This window comes from Notamacropus eugenii, chromosome 2 (assembly GCF_028372415.1).
Source record: "Notamacropus eugenii isolate mMacEug1 chromosome 2, mMacEug1.pri_v2, whole genome shotgun sequence".
NCBI classification, from domain to species: domain Eukaryota; kingdom Metazoa; phylum Chordata; class Mammalia; order Diprotodontia; family Macropodidae; genus Notamacropus; species Notamacropus eugenii.
In genome coordinates this window covers 357,479,427-357,499,133 of record NC_092873.1, presented here as the reverse complement: position 1 = coordinate 357,499,133, position 19,707 = coordinate 357,479,427, and positions in this window count along the sequence as shown.

Genomic DNA, 19,707 nt, shown 5'->3' with positions numbered 1-19,707 from the left:
ATTCTTTCCTACATCCACATATAAGCTTAGCGTTTTGTTATGTGCGTACAGAGAGAAAGGCGTTTACAGAGACAGACGTGGAAAGAGACAGAGGCAGACGGACAGGGCAGACACAGCAACAGCCACAGCCGTAGAGAGACTGAGACAGAGGGAGTCAAAGAGATTAAGTGCCCAGAAAAAGGTAGATGCAGAGTGGCAGAGACAGAGAAGAAAGAAAGACAGATAGAAAGGCAGAGAGCCAGAGAAGGATATCCACTGCAAGAGATGGAGACAGATCTAGAGAGAGAGAGAGAGGGGAAAGATAGATAGATAGATAGATAGATAGATAGATAGATAGGAGAGATAGATAGGGAGATAGAGAGAGAGGGGGAGAGAGAGAGAGAGCGAGAGAGCGAGAGGAGAGCGAGAGCGAGCGAGCGAGCGAGAGAGAGAGCGAGAGAGAGAGAGAGAGAGGACAGAGAGAGAGAGAGAGAGGGAGGGAGGGAGAGAGAGAGAGATGTTAAGAGAGGGGAGGAGAAATACCACCAGATTCACAGAGGCACAGAGAGTGAGGACCGATTGACGCCACAAGGTCATAGTGCAAGAGAGAGGGAGATCCTATATTCCCCTTCGGAGCAGTTGTGATATCCTGAGTAGGAGAATCCCCATTGAAGATAGTATTAGATCGAGAGACTTGGCAGCATGTGCCAGGAAAATTGTGTCATGAAAGTGTCCTATTAGGAGCAAGTTCATCGTCAATGACTTACATGACTCAGAGGACCCCTAAGGTCCTCTCCACATTCATTCACATTCTGTGATGCCTCGACTGTGTGCCTTGAAGATGGAGTCCACTTTTGAGCACCTTGGCCTGTACTTCTACTGCAGCAGTGAGGGTCAGGTGACAGAGAAGAAGCAATGGTCCCCAAAGTAGGCCATCTTCCTGAGACAGCACCTTCTTTGCCGCGTCCCAATCTGGCTTTCTCTCTGATGTAGTCTATCGTCCGATTTGTGACTTTTCCCCTACGTTGAAGGGCTGAAAACCAAGGGAGTAGGCACCTTGCGAATTGGCATACTTTGCGGCTGCAATGCAGGTTGGGCTAAAGCCCTTTCCAGAGAAGAAGGACAGATGCCATAGAGCTGGGACCAGTGCAAAGACGCCTGAGTTCATGAGTGCAGTATGTGAAATGCAAAGCATTCTAGTCACCCTTGCATTTAGCCCTTTCTGGACGACTCCTAAAGAGCCAGTGTCTGGTCATAGTTAAGAGGATTGGCTTTGAAGTGTGGAAGACTTGTCTAACTTCACTCTTCAGACATTTGACTCTGGTGAAGACATTTAAGACCACACTGCCTTGGTTGCAGAGCAGTTTCCAATCTGCCTTGCAGAGGGAGAAGTAGTTCCGTGAAAGGGCTTCCCACACTAATGAAATTATGAGGCTCTCTTAGGCCCTCCTCAAAGAAGGCCATCTGTGAAGGCTATATGCAAGAGTGCCTTGGTTCTGCCTGCACTGGATTGATATATCTGTGAAACATTCCAGCTCTGTTTATCTCAAAATCCCTCAAGATAAGAGAGAAAAGTTCTCAGGAGACTTGGATTTTTCCAGATTCATCTGTAGAAGTAGACTTGAGAATCCAGGATAGAAGTAGAGCCAGTTTTTGTGACTTTTGTCCAGCTATGCGGCCTCATGTGTGAGATGAAACCAGGATGGTGCCTCAAGTGGTCATTGTGAGCGAGAAGGAAATGTCTCCTGGCATCGTGAGTTGTCAAAGATTATTTCCCCAGAAGTCTCTAAGCCATTATTAAACCACATAGGTAGCACGGGCCTGCGATTTTGCTCTTTTCCCCATTAGATCCCCCTGTACTAACACACCTGCAGAGTGTTACTTGCATCCTACGTTGTGCAATTGTTCTTGGTTCTTACTGACCTGTTCTCTCACCTGCTCCAAAGTGTTGCGCCCCCCCCCCCTTCCCCCAACGCTCTCCACTTTCCTTCACCTGTACCCTCTGGACCGTGGAAGATTTTCAGTATTCCAGAAATTGCCTACTTCCTTCTCATTGACTTGACTTCCTTTCAAACTTCCCTCGGACGTCTTCCAGGTCTTTGTTCTTTGAGTCCCGTGAGTGGTTTGTGAGGCACAGGGGTCCAGGGAGGTAGGTGCTCCTTGAGCAAGGGAGGTGGAGGTTCAAATGTCACCTCAAACACTTGTGCATTTTGGAGTCCGGGGGAAGTTTCTTATCGTATGGGAGTCTCTTCAGTGAAATGAGGATGGAATCGCACCTTCCTGCCAGCGTTGTTGTGAGGCTGAAAATGAGATGGAAAGTTGAATGTGATTTCAGAACATTAGCATTCTCCCAAAACGTGGGCTATTTCAGGAAGACACACTTCTTCTCGTGAGAACTCATCGTCCTTCGTGTCTTCTTCATATTTGTCCAGAGACACAGTGAAAGTGAAGGAGAGACAGAGAACAGAGACACGGAGAGAAGTCAAATAAGGAGGAAGCGTTAATCCAAGGTGCTTGAGCTTGATGAGGGATACCAGGAAGAAGTGGCATGTGGGGTGAACAAGAAGGGGATTCAGAATTATTGAAGCAAAACAAAGGCACAGACTAAAGGGTGGACTAAGGATGGAAATGCCTTTGCATATTACATGGCAGAGCATCATTGGATGTTCTGAAGAACGGATAAAGAAACGTATTTCCTCCTTAACCAGGGATACATGGGGAAATATCAGGATAGCAGAATGTATGCCTTCTGAGACAAGTTTCTGCATAGGACTTTGGCTTCACTGTTTCGTTTGTCACAAAGCTGGGTACCATCTGAGGTGGGAAATAACTGAAAAAACGCAGAAAACTTCCATTCTAGCGTAGGGTCAAGTGAAAGGACCGTATCTCTGAATTCATTTAGAGAGTGACCTGAAATATGAGGAACTTTAAGAATTCCGGGGTGGTGACTTTTCCAAAAGTCAGAGGAGGTATTTCGACATGGAGAAGTCTGGTGAGGTGAGCAGGATCACAGAGCTAATATGAGGAGTTGCAGTTCGCAAAACAGAAAAATGAGGCCGACGACATTTTTCACAGCAGCTTCATGAGATGTTCCAAGAACCTGCAAAGCAACCCAGGACAGGTATTATTATCCTCATGTTACGGAGAAGGCAGTTAAGGTTCACGGAAGTCTGATAGGTAGGACAAAGTCGTGTAGCAGCTAGGTAGTCGCGGTAGAATTTTTATCGTGGACTTCTACCTCTAAAATCAGTGATACGGACACAGAGTCACAAGCTCTCACTTGTATGCTTCCTGTTACATTTAAAGTTGCCACCGAGCAAGGGTGGAAGAAGAAGAGACGGTGAAATAATTTTCATCTGACCCACGATCTGGCAGGATCTGATGATCACGTGAAGGGACTACTCTGCATAGCGCTGGTTGACACTTCCTTGATGCTTAAGAATTTCCTTGAGGAAAAATTTTCTATTGTCTCTGCAGAAAACGACAGGATGAATGCAGGGGAGGAGTCAGCTAAGGCATTTATTCTAATAAGATTCCCAGTGACACTTAGTCAACAAGCATGAAGCGACATAATTGTCCAACGCTCTAGAACCGAAGGAATAAACAGTAACAAGGAAGGATGCTGCTGCATGGGCTCAATTTCACCTTGTGAGGTGGAACAGGTATATAAAGACCTAGAAGAGGAGACGTCCTCAGACTCTTGGAAACCCGTTCCTCTGCTACTGCACAGAAAACCTCCCCCACCCCAGACCATGGTCAGCTCCTGCTGCTGTGCTCCCACCTGCTGCCAGCCAACATGCTGCAGGACAGTCTGCTGCAGAACAACCTGCTGTAAGCCGTCTTGCTGCACGTCCACCTGCTGCCCGCCTTCATGTTGCCAACCTACATGCTGCAGAACAGTTTGCTGCCGCACAACTTGTTGCGAGCCCACCTGCTGTGTGCCCAGCTGCTGCCAACCTTGCTGCCAGCCATGCTGCTGTGACTCTAGTTGCTGCCAGCCTTCGTGCTGTCATCCAGCTTGCTGCAGAACATGCTGCTGTGAAACTACCTGCTGCAGGCCCACCTGTTGTGGGACCAGCTGCTGCCACCCATCCTGTTGTTGATCAACTTGCTCTCCAGAATGTGCAGTGATTGTGCTCAGCGGGCCGCCCATCTTCCTACTCCAGGCTTTTGCTCTCAACCCCTCCCTTGCCGACCAGTGTTCCCTCTCGCATCTTGCTCCGGGAAAATCTTAGACTCTCTGAAGTGTTAGTACCATCCGTTCCGCGTTCTCTCACCTGTGCTGACACCTTTGTGGGTAAACTACCAGCTCCATGTCCCTTGGCTGCAGAGGAGAATGACCTCCATTTTCTTGTTCCCGATCGACAAGGCTCTAGCTTCCCGTGACTGTCCCTTCCATCTGGTCCTCATGCATGAACAACAGAGAGGAAGTTCTCCTTTTCTGGTCCTAATCTGACCCAATGCACCCCCTTGGTTAGTTCCTGAGATTCCCTTCTTTGTAAGCACTCAGGTTTCATTTAGCTATTCCTTTGTGAAGTGGATGCTTCCGAGGGTCATTGTCTTTGTGTTCCATCTTATACTTTTTTTCCGTTCCATGAATGTTTCTCGATGTTGTCACAGGACCCATGTAACTTCCTTATCTCTTAATAAACCCTGCTCGTTTGCGTAAACTTCCTTGTCCCTGCAATTTTGCGAGGTAGAGGTGATGACGCTGCCGGGTGGTGATAATGCAGAAGATAGGCTTCTATCACGCATAAATCAAGCAAGGAATTGGAATTCTTTTCCCCCTAAGAGGAATTGATTAGTGGGTAGGCAAGTCACAGCTGAATGACATGTACGTCCTGGCCCTGTCTCTTCTTTTCTTTGTGATGTTAGGCAAGATAGGCAACTTATTTGCCTCTGCCTTTCAGTCATTCGTAAAACGATGGGGCAGAACCAGGGAACCTCTGTGATGTTTTCCAGGTCTACATCTATGATCCCGTATCTGAAGGCTTACGAGGTGCCATGCTCTCTGATAAGCACTGAGGATGCAAAGAAAGGCAACGGTTTTCAGTGCTAGAAGAGCTTCTGTTGTAGTGGTGGAGATAACAAGGAAATAGCTAGCTATATACCACGTCTGCATCTACCTATGTGTTATAGACACACACGGCAACACACGGATGCATATTAACGTTCATGGACGCATAAATGTGGCGCTTTTATATTCTTTCCTACATCCACATATAAGCTTAGCGTTTTGTTATGTGCGTACAGAGAGAAAGGCGTTTACAGAGACAGACGTGGAAAGAGACAGAGGCAGACGGACAGGGCAGACACAGCAACAGCCACAGCCGTAGAGAGACTGAGACAGAGGGAGTCAAAGAGATTAAGTGCCCAGAAAAAGGTAGATGCAGAGTGGCAGAGACAGAGAAGAAAGAAAGACAGATAGAAAGGCAGAGAGCCAGAGAAGGATATCCACTGCAAGAGATGGAGACAGATCTAGAGAGAGAGAGAGAGAGGGAAAGATAGATACATAGATAGATAGATAGATAGATAGATAGATAGATAGATAGATAGATAGGGAGATAGAGAGAGAGGGGGGAGAGAGAGAGAGAGCGAGAGAGAGCGAGAGAGCGAGAGCGAGCGAAGCGAGCGAGAGAGAGAGAGCGAGAGAGAGAGAGAGAGACAGAGAGAGAGAGAGAGAGAGGGAGGGAGGGAGAGAGAGAGAGATGTTAAGAGAGGGGAGGAGAAATACCACCAGATTCACAGAGGCACAGAGAGTGAGACCGATTGACGCCACAAGGTCATAGTGCAAGAGGGAGGGAGATCCTATATTCCCTTCGGAGCAGTTGTGATATCCTGAGTAGGAGAATCCCATTGAAGATAGTATTAGATCGAGAGACTTGGCAGCCATGTGCCAGGAAAATTGTGTCATGAAAGTGTCCTATTAGGAGCAAGTTCATCGTCAATGACTTACATGACTCAGAGGACCCTAAGGTCCTCTCCACATTCATTCACATTCTGTGATGCCTCGACTGTGTGCCTTGAAGATGGAGTCCACTTTTGAGCACCTTGGCCTGTACTTCTACTGCAGCAGTGAGGGTCAGGTGACAGAGAAGAAGCAATGGTCCCCAAAGTAGGCCATCTTCCTGAGACAGCACCTTCTTTGCCGCGTCCCAATCTGGCTTTCTCTCTGATGTAGTCTATCGTCCGATTTGTGACTTTTCCCCTACGTTGAAGGGCTGAAAACCAAGGGAGTAGGCACCTTGCGAATTGGCATACTTTGCGGCTGCAGTGCAGGTTGGGCTAAAGCCCTTTCCAGAGAAGAAGGACAGATGCCATAGAGCTGGGACCAGTGCAAAGACGCCTGAGTTCATGAGTGCAGTATGTGAAATGCAAAGCATTCTAGTCACCCTTGCATTTAGCCCTTTCTGGACGACTCCTAAAGAGCCAGTGTCTGGTCATAGTTAAGAGGATTGGCTTTGAAGTGTGGAAGACTTGTCTAACTTCACTCTTCAGACATTTGACTCTGGTGAAGACATTTAAGACCACACTGCCTTGGTTGCAGAGCAGTTTCCAATCTGCCTTGGCAGAGGGAGAAGTAGTTCCGTGAAAGGGCTTCCCACACTAATGAAATTATGAGGCTCTCTTAGGCCCTCCTCAAAGAAGGCCATCTGTGAAGGCTATATGCAAGAGTGCCTTGGTTCTGCCTGCACTGGATTGATATATCTGTGAAACATTCCAGCTCTGTTTATCTCAAAATCCCTCAAGATAAGAGAGAAAAGTTCTCAGGAGACTTGGATTTTTCCAGATTCATCTGTAGAAGTAGACTTGAGAATCCAGGATAGAAGTAGAGCCAGTTTTTGTGACTTTTGTCCAGCTATGCGGCCTCATGTGTGAGATGAAACCAGGATGGTGCCTCAAGTGGTCATTGTGAGCGAGAAGGAAATGTCTCCTGGCATCGTGAGTTGTCAAAGATTATTTCCCCAGAAGTCTCTAAGCCATTATTAAACCACATAGGTAGCACGGGCCTGCGATTTTGCTCTTTTCCCCATTAGATCCCCCTGTACTAACACACCTGCAGAGTGTTACTTGCATCCTACGTTGTGCAATTGTTCTTGGTTCTTACTGACCTGTTCTCTCACCTGCTCCAAAGTGTTGCGCCCCCCCCCCTTCCCCCAACGCTCTCCACTTTCCTTCACCTGTACCCTCTGGAACGTGGAAGATTTTCAGTATTCCAGAAATTGCCTACTTCCTTCTCATTGACTTGACTTCCTTTCAAACTTCCCTCGGACGTCTTCCAGGTCTTTGTTCTTTGAGTCCCGTGAGTGGTTTGTGAGGCACAGGGTCCAGGGAGGTAGGTGCTCCTTGAGCAAGGGAGGTGGAGGTTCAAATGTCACCTCAAACACTTGTGCATTTTGGAGTCCGGGGGAAGTTTCTTATCGTATGGGAGTCTCTTCAGTGAAATGAGGATGGAATCGCACCTTCCTGCCAGCGTTGTTGTGAGGCTGAAAATGAGATGGAAAGTTGAATGTGATTTCAGAACATTAGCATTCTCCCAAAACGTGGGCTATTTCAGGAAGACACACTTCTTCTCGTGAGAACTCATCGTCCTTCGTGTCTTCTTCATATTTGTGCAGAGACACAGTGAAAGTGAAGGAGAGACAGAGAACAGAGACCCGGAGAGAAGTCAAATAAGAGGAAGCGTTAATCCAAGGTGCTTGAGCTTGATGAGGATACCAGGAAGAAGTGGCATGTGGGTGAAAAGAAGGGGATTCAGAATTATTGAAGCAAAACAAAGGCACAGACTAAAGGGTGGACTAAGGATGGAAATGCCTTTGCATATTACATGGCAGAGCATCATTGGATGTTCTGAAGAACGGATAAAGAAACGTATTTCCTCCTTAACCAGGGATACATGGGGAAATATCAGGATAGCAGAATGTATGCCTTCTGAGACAAGTTTCTGCATAGGACTTTGGCTTCACTGTTTCGTTTGTCACAAAGCTGGGTACCATCTGAGGTGGGAAATAACTGAAAAACGCAGAAAACTTCCATTCTAGCGTAGGGTCAAGTGAAAGGACCGTATCTCTGAATTCATTTAGAGAGTGACCTGAAATATGAGGAACTTTAAGAATTCCGGGGTGGTGACTTTTCCAAAAGTCAGAGAGGTATTTCGACATGGAGAAGTCTGGTGAGGTGAGCAGGATCACAGAGCCAATATGAGGAGTTGCAGTTCGCAAAACAGAAAAATGAGGCCGACGACATTTTTCACAGCAGCTTCATGAGATGTTCCAAGAACCTGCAAAGCAACCCAGGACAGGTATTATTATCCTCATGTTACGGAGAAGGCAGTTAAGGTTCACGGAAGTCTGATAGGTAGGACAAAGTCGTGTAGCAGCTAGGTAGTCGCGGTAGAATTTTTATCGTGGACTTCTACCTCTAAAATCAGTGATACGGACACAGAGTCACAAGCTCTCACTTGTATGCTTCCTGTTACATTTAAAGTTGCCACCGAGCAAGGGTGGAAGAAGAAGAGACGGTGAAATAATTTTCATCTGACCCACGATCTGGCAGGATCTGATGATCACGTGAAGGGACTACTCTGCATAGCGCTGGTTGACACTTCCTTGATGCTTAAGAATTTCCTTGAGGAAAAATTTTCTATTGTCTCTGCAGAAAACGACAGGATGAATGCAGGGGAGGAGTCAGCTAAGGCATTTATTCTAATAAGATTCCCAGTGACACTTAGTCAACAAGCATGAAGCGACATAATTGTCCAACGCTCTAGAACCGAAGGAATAAACAGTAACAAGGAAGGATGCTGCTGCATGGGCTCAATTTCACCTTGTGAGGTGGAACAGGTATATAAAGACCTAGAAGAGGAGACGTCCTCAGACTCTTGGAAACCCGTTCCTCTGCTACTGCACAGAAACCTCCCCCACCCCAGACCATGGTCAGCTCCTGCTGCTGTGCTCCCACCTGCTGCCAGCCAACATGCTGCAGGACAGTCTGCTGCAGAACAACCTGCTGTAAGCCGTCTTGCTGCACGTCCACCTGCTGCCCGCCTTCATGTTGCCAACCTACATGCTGCAGAACAGTTTGCTGCCGCACAACTTGTTGCGAGCCCACCTGCTGTGTGCCCAGCTGCTGCCAACCTTGCTGCCAGCCATGCTGCTGTGACTCTAGTTGCTGCCAGCCTTCGTGCTGTCATCCAGCTTGCTGCAGAACATGCTGCTGTGAAACTACCTGCTGCAGGCCCACCTGTTGTGGGACCAGCTGCTGCCACCCATCCTGTTGTTGATCAACTTGCTCTCCAGAATGTGCAGTGATTGTGCTCAGCGGGCCGCCCATCTTCCTACTCCAGGCTTTTGCTCTCAACCCCTCCCTTGCCGACCAGTGTTCCCTCTCGCATCTTGCTCCGGGAAAATCTTAGACTCTCTGAAGTGTAGTACCATCCGTTCCGCGTTCTCTCACCTGTGCTGACACCTTTGTGGGTAAACTACCAGCTCCATGTCCCTTGGCTGCAGAGGAGAATGACCTCCATTTTCTTGTTCCCGATCGACAAGGCTCTAGCTTCCCGTGACTGTCCTTCCATCTGGTCCTCATGCATGAACAACAGAGAGGAAGTTCTCCTTTTCTGGTCCTAATCTGACCCAATGCACCCCCTTGGTTAGTTCCTGAGATTCCCTTCTTTGTAAGCACTCAGGTTTCATTTAGCTATTCCTTTGTGAAGTGGATGCTTCCGAGGGTCATTGTCTTTGTGTTCCATCTTATACTTTTTTTCCTTCCATGAATGTTTCTCGATGTTGTCACAGGACCCATGTAACTTCTTTATCTCTTAATAAACCCTGCTCGTTTGCGTAAACTTCCTTGTCCCTGCAATTTTGCGAGGTAGAGGTGATGACGCTGCCGGTGGTGATAATGCAGAAGATAGGCTTCTATCACGCATAAATCAAGCAAGGAATTGAATTCTTTTCCCCCTAAGAGGAATTGATTAGTGTGGCTCTCTATACACCTTCGGGGCTACTGGTAGGCAAGTCACAGCTGAATGACATGTACGTCCTGGCCCTGTCTCTTCTTTTCTTTGTGATGTTAGGCAAGATAGGCAACTTATTTGCCTCTGCCTTTCAGTCATTCGTAAAACGATGGGGCAGAACCAGGGAACCTCTGTGATGTTTTCCAGGTCTACATCTATGATCCCGTATCTGAAGGCTTACGAGGTGCCATGCTCTCTGATAAGCACTGAGGATGCAAAGAAAGGCAACGGTTTCAGTGCTAGAAGAGCTTCTGTTGTAGTGGTGGAGATAACAAGGAAATAGCTAGCTATATACCACGTCTGCATCTACCTATGTGTTATAGACACACACGGCAACACACGGATGCATATTAACGTTCATGGACGCATAAATGTGGGCTTTTATATTCTTTCCTACATCCACATATAAGCTTAGCGTTTTGTTATGTGCGTACAGAGAGAAAGGCGTTTACAGAGACAGACGTGGAAAGAGACAGAGGCAGACGGACAGGGCAGACACAGCAACAGCCACAGCCGTAGAGAGACTGAGACAGAGGGAGTCAAAGAGATTAAGTGCCCAGAAAAAGGTAGATGCAGAGTGGCAGAGACAGAGAAGAAAGAAAGACAGATAGAAAGGCAGAGAGCCAGAGAAGGATATCCACTGCAAGAGATGGAGACAGATCTAGAGAGAGAGAGAGAGGGAAAGATAGATAGATAGATAGATAGATAGATAGATAGATAGATAGATAGATAGATAGGGAGATAGATAGGGAGATAGAGAGAGAGGGGGAGAGAGAGAGAGAGCGAGAGAGCGAGAGAGCGAGAGCGAGCGAGCGAGCGAGAGAGAGAGCGAGAGAGAGAGAGAGAGAGACAGAGAGAGAGAGAGAGAGGGAGGGAGGGAGAGAGAGAGAGATGTTAAGAGAGGGGAGGAGAAATACCACCAGATTCACAGAGGCACAGAGAGTGAGACCGATTGACGCCACAAGGTCATAGTGCAAGAGAGAGGGAGATCCTATATTCCCTTCGGAGCAGTTGTGATATCCTGAGTAGGAGAATCCCATTGAAGATAGTATTAGATCGAGAGACTTGGCAGCCATGTGCCAGGAAAATTGTGTCATGAAAGTGTCCTATTAGGAGCAAGTTCATCGTCAATGACTTACATGACTCAGAGGACCCTAAGGTCCTCTCCACATTCATTCACATTCTGTGATGCCTCGACTGTGTGCCTTGAAGATGGAGTCCACTTTTGAGCACCTTGGCCTGTACTTCTACTGCAGCAGTGAGGGTCAGGTGACAGAGAAGAAGCAATGGTCCCCAAAGTAGGCCATCTTCCTGAGACAGCACCTTCTTTGCCGCGTCCCAATCTGGCTTTCTCTCTGATGTAGTCTATCGTCCGATTTGTGACTTTTCCCCTACGTTGAAGGGCTGAAAACCAAGGGAGTAGGCACCTTGCGAATTGGCATACTTTGCGGCTGCAATGCAGGTTGGGCTAAAGCCCTTTCCAGAGAAGAAGGACAGATGCCATAGAGCTGGGACCAGTGCAAAGACGCCTGAGTTCATGAGTGCAGTATGTGAAATGCAAAGCATTCTAGTCACCCTTGCATTTAGCCCTTTCTGGACGACTCCTAAAGAGCCAGTGTCTGGTCATAGTTAAGAGGATTGGCTTTGAAGTGTGGAAGACTTGTCTAACTTCACTCTTCAGACATTTGACTCTGGTGAAGACATTTAAGACCACACTGCCTTGGTTGCAGAGCAGTTTCCAATCTGCCTTGGCAGAGGGAGAAGTAGTTCCGTGAAAGGGCTTCCCACACTAATGAAATTATGAGGCTCTCTTAGGCCCTCCTCAAAGAAGGCCATCTGTGAAGGCTATATGCAAGAGTGCCTTGGTTCTGCCTGCACTGGATTGATATATCTGTGAAACATTCCAGCTCTGTTTATCTCAAAATCCCTCAAGATAAGAGAGAAAAGTTCTCAGGAGACTTGGATTTTTCCAGATTCATCTGTAGAAGTAGACTTGAGAATCCAGGATAGAAGTAGAGCCAGTTTTTGTGACTTTTGTCCAGCTATGCGGCCTCATGTGTGAGATGAAACCAGGATGGTGCCTCAAGTGGTCATTGTGAGCGAGAAGGAAATGTCTCCTGGCATCGTGAGTTGTCAAAGATTATTTCCCCAGAAGTCTCTAAGCCATTATTAAACCACATAGGTAGCACGGGCCTGCGATTTTGCTCTTTTCCCCATTAGATCCCCCTGTACTAACACACCTGCAGAGTGTTACTTGCATCCTACGTTGTGCAATTGTTCTTGGTTCTTACTGACCTGTTCTCTCACCTGCTCCAAAGTGTTGCGCCCCCCCCCCCTTCCCCCAACGCTCTCCACTTTCCTTCACCTGTACCCTCTGGAACGTGGAAGATTTTCAGTATTCCAGAAATTGCCTACTTCCTTCTCATTGACTTGACTTCCTTTCAAACTTCCCTCGGACGTCTTCCAGGTCTTTGTTCTTTGAGTCCCGTGAGTGGTTTGTGAGGCACAGGGTCCAGGGAGGTAGGTGCTCCTTGAGCAAGGGAGGTGGAGGTTCAAATGTCACCTCAAACACTTGTGCATTTTGGAGTCCGGGGGAAGTTTCTTATCGTATGGGAGTCTCTTCAGTGAAATGAGGATGGAATCGCACCTTCCTGCCAGCGTTGTTGTGAGGCTGAAAATGAGATGGAAAGTTGAATGTGATTTCAGAACATTAGCATTCTCCCAAAACGTGGGCTATTTCAGGAAGACACACTTCTTCTCGTGAGAACTCATCGTCCTTCGTGTCTTCTTCATATTTGTCCAGAGACACAGTGAAAGTGAAGGAGAGACAGAGAACAGAGACACGGAGAGAAGTCAAATAAGAGGAAGCGTTAATCCAAGGTGCTTGAGCTTGATGAGGATACCAGGAAGAAGTGGCATGTGGGTGAAAAGAAGGGGATTCAGAATTATTGAAGCAAAACAAAGGCACAGACTAAAGGGTGGACTAAGGATGGAAATGCCTTTGCATATTACATGGCAGAGCATCATTGGATGTTCTGAAGAACGGATAAAGAAACGTATTTCCTCCTTAACCAGGGATACATGGGGAAATATCAGGATAGCAGAATGTATGCCTTCTGAGACAAGTTTCTGCATAGGACTTTGGCTTCACTGTTTCGTTTGTCACAAAGCTGGGTACCATCTGAGGTGGGAAATAACTGAAAAACGCAGAAAACTTCCATTCTAGCGTAGGGTCAAGTGAAAGGACCGTATCTCTGAATTCATTTAGAGAGTGACCTGAAATATGAGGAACTTTAAGAATTCCGGGGTGGTGACTTTTCCAAAAGTCAGAGAGGTATTTCGACATGGAGAAGTCTGGTGAGGTGAGCAGGATCACAGAGCCAATATGAGGAGTTGCAGTTCGCAAAACAGAAAAATGAGGCCGACGACATTTTTCACAGCAGCTTCATGAGATGTTCCAAGAACCTGCAAAGCAACCCAGGACAGGTATTATTATCCTCATGTTACGGAGAAGGCAGTTAAGGTTCACGGAAGTCTGATAGGTAGGACAAAGTCGTGTAGCAGCTAGGTAGTCGCGGTAGAATTTTTATCGTGGACTTCTACCTCTAAAATCAGTGATACGGACACAGAGTCACAAGCTCTCACTTGTATGCTTCCTGTTACATTTAAAGTTGCCACCGAGCAAGGGTGGAAGAAGAAGAGACGGTGAAATAATTTTCATCTGACCCACGATCTGGCAGGATCTGATGATCACGTGAAGGGACTACTCTGCATAGCGCTGGTTGACACTTCCTTGATGCTTAAGAATTTCCTTGAGGAAAAATTTTCTATTGTCTCTGCAGAAAACGACAGGATGAATGCAGGGGAGGAGTCAGCTAAGGCATTTATTCTAATAAGATTCCCAGTGACACTTAGTCAACAAGCATGAAGCGACATAATTGTCCAACGCTCTAGAACCGAAGGAATAAACAGTAACAAGGAAGGATGCTGCTGCATGGGCTCAATTTCACCTTGTGAGGTGGAACAGGTATATAAAGACCTAGAAGAGGAGACGTCCTCAGACTCTTGGAAACCCGTTCCTCTGCTACTGCACAGAAACCTCCCCCACCCCAGACCATGGTCAGCTCCTGCTGCTGTGCTCCCACCTGCTGCCAGCCAACATGCTGCAGGACAGTCTGCTGCAGAACAACCTGCTGTAAGCCGTCTTGCTGCACGTCCACCTGCTGCCCGCCTTCATGTTGCCAACCTACATGCTGCAGAACAGTTTGCTGCCGCACAACTTGTTGCGAGCCCACCTGCTGTGTGCCCAGCTGCTGCCAACCTTGCTGCCAGCCATGCTGCTGTGACTCTAGTTGCTGCCAGCCTTCGTGCTGTCATCCAGCTTGCTGCAGAACATGCTGCTGTGAAACTACCTGCTGCAGGCCCACCTGTTGTGGGACCAGCTGCTGCCACCCATCCTGTTGTTGATCAACTTGCTCTCCAGAATGTGCAGTGATTGTGCTCAGCGGGCCGCCCATCTTCCTACTCCAGGCTTTTGCTCTCAACCCCTCCCTTGCTGACCAGTGTTCCCTCTCGCATCTTGCTCCGGGAAAATCTTAGACTCTCTGAAGTGTAGTACCATCCGTTCCGCGTTCTCTCACCTGTGCTGACACCTTTGTGGGTAAACTACCAGCTCCATGTCCCTTGGCTGCAGAGGAGAATGACCTCCATTTTCTTGTTCCCGATCGACAAGGCTCTAGCTTCCCGTGACTGTCCTTCCATCTGGTCCTCATGCATGAAAAACAGAGAGGAAGTTCTCCTTTTCTGGTCCTAATCTGACCCAATGCACCCCCTTGGTTAGTTCCTGAGATTCCCTTCTTTGTAAGCACTCAGGTTTCATTTAGCTATTCCTTTGTGAAGTGGATGCTTCCGAGGGTCATTGTCTTTGTGTTCCATCTTATACTTTTTTTCCTTCCATGAATGTTTCTCGATGTTGTCACAGGACCCATGTAACTTCTTTATCTCTTAATAAACCCTGCTCGTTTGCGTAAACTTCCTTGTCCCTGCAATTTTGCGAGGTAGAGGTGATGACGCTGCCGGTGGTGATAATGCAGAAGATAGGCTTCTATCACGCATAAATCAAGCAAGGAATTGAATTCTTTTCCCCCTAAGAGGAATTGATTAGTGTGGCTCTCTATACACCTTCGGGGCTACTGGTAGGCAAGTCACAGCTGAATGACATGTACGTCCTGGCCCTGTCTCTTCTTTTCTTTGTGATGTTAGGCAAGATAGGCAACTTATTTGCCTCTGCCTTTCAGTCATTCGTAAAACGATGGGGCAGAACCAGGGAACCTCTGTGATGTTTTCCAGGTCTACATCTATGATCCCGTATCTGAAGGCTTACGAGGTGCCATGCTCTCTGATAAGCACTGAGGATGCAAAGAAAGGCAACGGTTTCAGTGCTAGAAGAGCTTCTGTTGTAGTGGTGGAGATAACAAGGAAATAGCTAGCTATATACCACGTCTGCATCTACCTATGTGTTATAGACACACACGGCAACACACGGATGCATATTAACGTTCATGGACGCATAAATGTGGGCTTTTATATTCTTTCCTACATCCACATATAAGCTTAGCGTTTTGTTATGTGCGTACAGAGAGAAAGGCGTTTAGAGAGACAGACGTGGAAAGAGACAGAGGCAGACGGACAGGGCAGACACAGCAACAGCCACAGCCGTAGAGAGACTGAGACAGAGGGAGTCAAAGAGATTAAGTGCCCAGAAAAAGGTAGATGCAGAGTGGCAGAGACAGAGAAGAAAGAAAGACAGATAGAAAGGCAGAGAGCCAGAGAAGGATATCCACTGCAAGAGATGGAGACAGATCTAGAGAGAGAGAGAGAGGGAAAGATAGATAGATAGATAGATAGATAGATAGATAGATAGATAGGGAGATAGATAGGGAGATAGAGAGAGAGGGGGAGAGAGAGAGAGAGCGAGAGAGCGAGAGAGCGAGAGCGAGCGAGCGAGAGAGAGAGCGAGAGAGAGAGAGAGAGAGACAGAGAGAGAGAGAGAGAGGGAGGGAGGGAGAGAGAGAGAGATGTTAAGAGAGGGGAGGAGAAATACCACCAGATTCACAGAGGCACAGAGAGTGAGACCGATTGACGCCACAAGGTCATAGTGCAAGAGAGAGGGAGATCCTATATTCCCTTCGGAGCAGTTGTGATATCCTGAGTAGGAGAATCCCATTGAAGATAGTATTAGATCGAGAGACTTGGCAGCCATGTGCCAGGAAAATTGTGTCATGAAAGTGTCCTATTAGGAGCAAGTTCATCGTCAATGACTTACATGACTCAGAGGACCCTAAGGTCCTCTCCACATTCATTCACATTCTGTGATGCCTCGACTGTGTGCCTTGAAGATGGAGTCCACTTTTGAGCACCTTGGCCTGTACTTCTACTGCAGCAGTGAGGGTCAGGTGACAGAGAAGAAGCAATGGTCCCCAAAGTAGGCCATCTTCCTGAGACAGCACCTTCTTTGCCGCGTCCCAATCTGGCTTTCTCTCTGATGTAGTCTATCGTCCGATTTGTGACTTTTCCCCTACGTTGAAGGGCTGAAAACCAAGGGAGTAGGCACCTTGCGAATTGGCATACTTTGCGGCTGCAATGCAGGTTGGGCTAAAGCCCTTTCCAGAGAAGAAGGACAGATGCCATAGAGCTGGGACCAGTGCAAAGACGCCTGAGTTCATGAGTGCAGTATGTGAAATGCAAAGCATTCTAGTCACCCTTGCATTTAGCCCTTTCTGGACGACTCCTAAAGAGCCAGTGTCTGGTCATAGTTAAGAGGATTGGCTTTGAAGTGTGGAAGACTTGTCTAACTTCACTCTTCAGACATTTGACTCTGGTGAAGACATTTAAGACCACACTGCCTTGGTTGCAGAGCAGTTTCCAATCTGCCTTGGCAGAGGGAGAAGTAGTTCCGTCAAAGGGCTTCCCACACTAATGAAATTATGAGGCTCTCTTAGGCCCTCCTCAAAGAAGGCCATCTGTGAAGGCTATATGCAAGAGTGCCTTGGTTCTGCCTGCACTGGATTGATATATCTGTGAAACATTCCAGCTCTGTTTATCTCAAAATCCCTCAAGATAAGAGAGAAAAGTTCTCAGGAGACTTGGATTTTTCCAGATTCATCTGTAGAAGTAGACTTGAGAATCCAGGATAGAAGTAGAGCCAGTTTTTGTGACTTTTGTCCAGCTATGCGGCCTCATGTGTGAGATGAAACCAGGATGGTGCCTCAAGTGGTCATTGTGAGCGAGAAGGAAATGTCTCCTGGCATCGTGAGTTGTCAAAGATTATTTCCCCAGAAGTCTCTAAGCCATTATTAAACCACATAGGTAGCACGGGCCTGCGATTTTGCTCTTTTCCCCATTAGATCCCCCTGTACTAACACACCTGCAGAGTGTTACTTGCATCCTACGTTGTGCAATTGTTCTTGGTTCTTACTGACCTGTTCTCTCACCTGCTCCAAAGTGTTGCGCCCCCCCCCCCTTCCCCCAACGCTCTCCACTTTCCTTCACCTGTACCCTCTGGAACGTGGAAGATTTTCAGTATTCCAGAAATTGCCTACTTCCTTCTCATTGACTTGACTTCCTTTCAAACTTCCCTCGGACGTCTTCCAGGTCTTTGTTCTTTGAGTCCCGTGAGTGGTTTGTGAGGCACAGGGTCCAGGGAGGTAGGTGCTCCTTGAGCAAGGGAGGTGGAGGTTCAAATGTCACCTCAAACACTTGTGCATTTTGGAGTCCGGGGGAAGTTTCTTATCGTATGGGAGTCTCTTCAGTGAAATGAGGATGGAATCGCACCTTCCTGCCAGCGTTGTTGTGAGGCTGAAAATGAGATGGAAAGTTGAATGTGATTTCAGAACATTAGCATTCTCCCAAAACGTGGGCTATTTCAGGAAGACACACTTCTTCTCGTGAGAACTCATCGTCCTTCGTGTCTTCTTCATATTTGTGCAGAGACACAGTGAAAGTGAAGGAGAGACAGAGAACAGAGACCCGGAGAGAAGTCAAATAAGAGGAAGCGTTAATCCAAGGTGCTTGAGCTTGATGAGGATACCAGGAAGAAGTGGCATGTGGGTGAAAAGAAGGGGATTCAGAATTATTGAAGCAAAACAAAGGCACAGACTAAAGGGTGGACTAAGGATGGAAATGCCTTTGCATATTACATGGCAGAGCATCATTGGATGTTCTGAAGAACGGATAAAGAAACGTATTTCCTCCTTAACCAGGGATACATGGGGAAATATCAGGATAGCAGAATGTATGCCTTCTGAGACAAGTTTCTGCATAGGACTTTGGCTTCACTGTTTCGTTTGTCACAAAGCTGGGTACCATCTGAGGTGGGAAATAACTGAAAAACGCAGAAAACTTCCATTCTAGCGTAGGGTCAAGTGAAAGGACCGTATCTCTGAATTCATTTAGAGAGTGACCTGAAATATGAGGAACTTTAAGAATTCCGGGGTGGTGACTTTTCCAAAAGTCAGAGAGGTATTTCGACATGGAGAAGTCTGGTGAGGTGAGCAGGATCACAGAGCCAATATGAGGAGTTGCAGTTCGCAAAACAGAAAAATGAGGCCGACGACATTTTTCACAGCAGCTTCATGAGATGTTCCAAGAACCTGCAAAGCAACCCAGGACAGGTATTATTATCCTCATGTTACGGAGAAGGCAGTTAAGGTTCACGGAAGTCTGATAGGTAGGACAAAGTCGTGTAGCAGCTAGGTAGTCGCGGTAGAATTTTTATCGTGGACTTCTACCTCTAAAATCAGTGATACGGACACAGAGTCACAAGCTCTCACTTGTATGCTTCCTGTTACATTTAAAGTTGCCACCGAGCAAGGGTGGAAGAAGAAGAGACGGTGAAATAATTTTCATCTGACCCACGATCTGGCAGGATCTGATGATCACGTGAAGGGACTACTCTGCATAGCGCTGGTTGACACTTCCTTGATGCTTAAGAATTTCCTTGAGGAAAAATTTTCTATTGTCTCTGCAGAAAACGACAGGATGAATGCAGGGGAGGAGTCAGCTAAGGCATTTATTCTAATAAGATTCCCAGTGACACTTAGTCAACAAGCATGAAGCGACATAATTGTCCAACGCTCTAGAACCGAAGGAATAAACAGTAACAAGGAAGGATGCTGCTGCATGGGCTCAATTTCACCTTGTGAGGTGGAACAGGTATATAAAGACCTAGAAGAGGAGACGTCCTCAGACTCTTGGAAACCCGTTCCTCTGCTACTGCACAGAAACCTCCCCCACCCCAGACCATGGTCAGCTCCTGCTGCTGTGCTCCCACCTGCTGCCAGCCAACATGCTGCAGGACAGTCTGCTGCAGAACAACCTGCTGTAAGCCGTCTTGCTGCACGTCCACCTGCTGCCCGCCTTCATGTTGCCAACCTACATGCTGCAGAACAGTTTGCTGCCGCACAACTTGTTGCGAGCCCACCTGCTGTGTGCCCAGCTGCTGCCAACCTTGCTGCCAGCCATGCTGCTGTGACTCTAGTTGCTGCCAGCCTTCGTGCTGTCATCCAGCTTGCTGCAGAACATGCTGCTGTGAAACTACCTGCTGCAGGCCCACCTGTTGTGGGACCAGCTGCTGCCACCCATCCTGTTGTTGATCAACTTGCTCTCCAGAATGTGCAGTGATTGTGCTCAGCGGGCCGTCCATCTTCCTA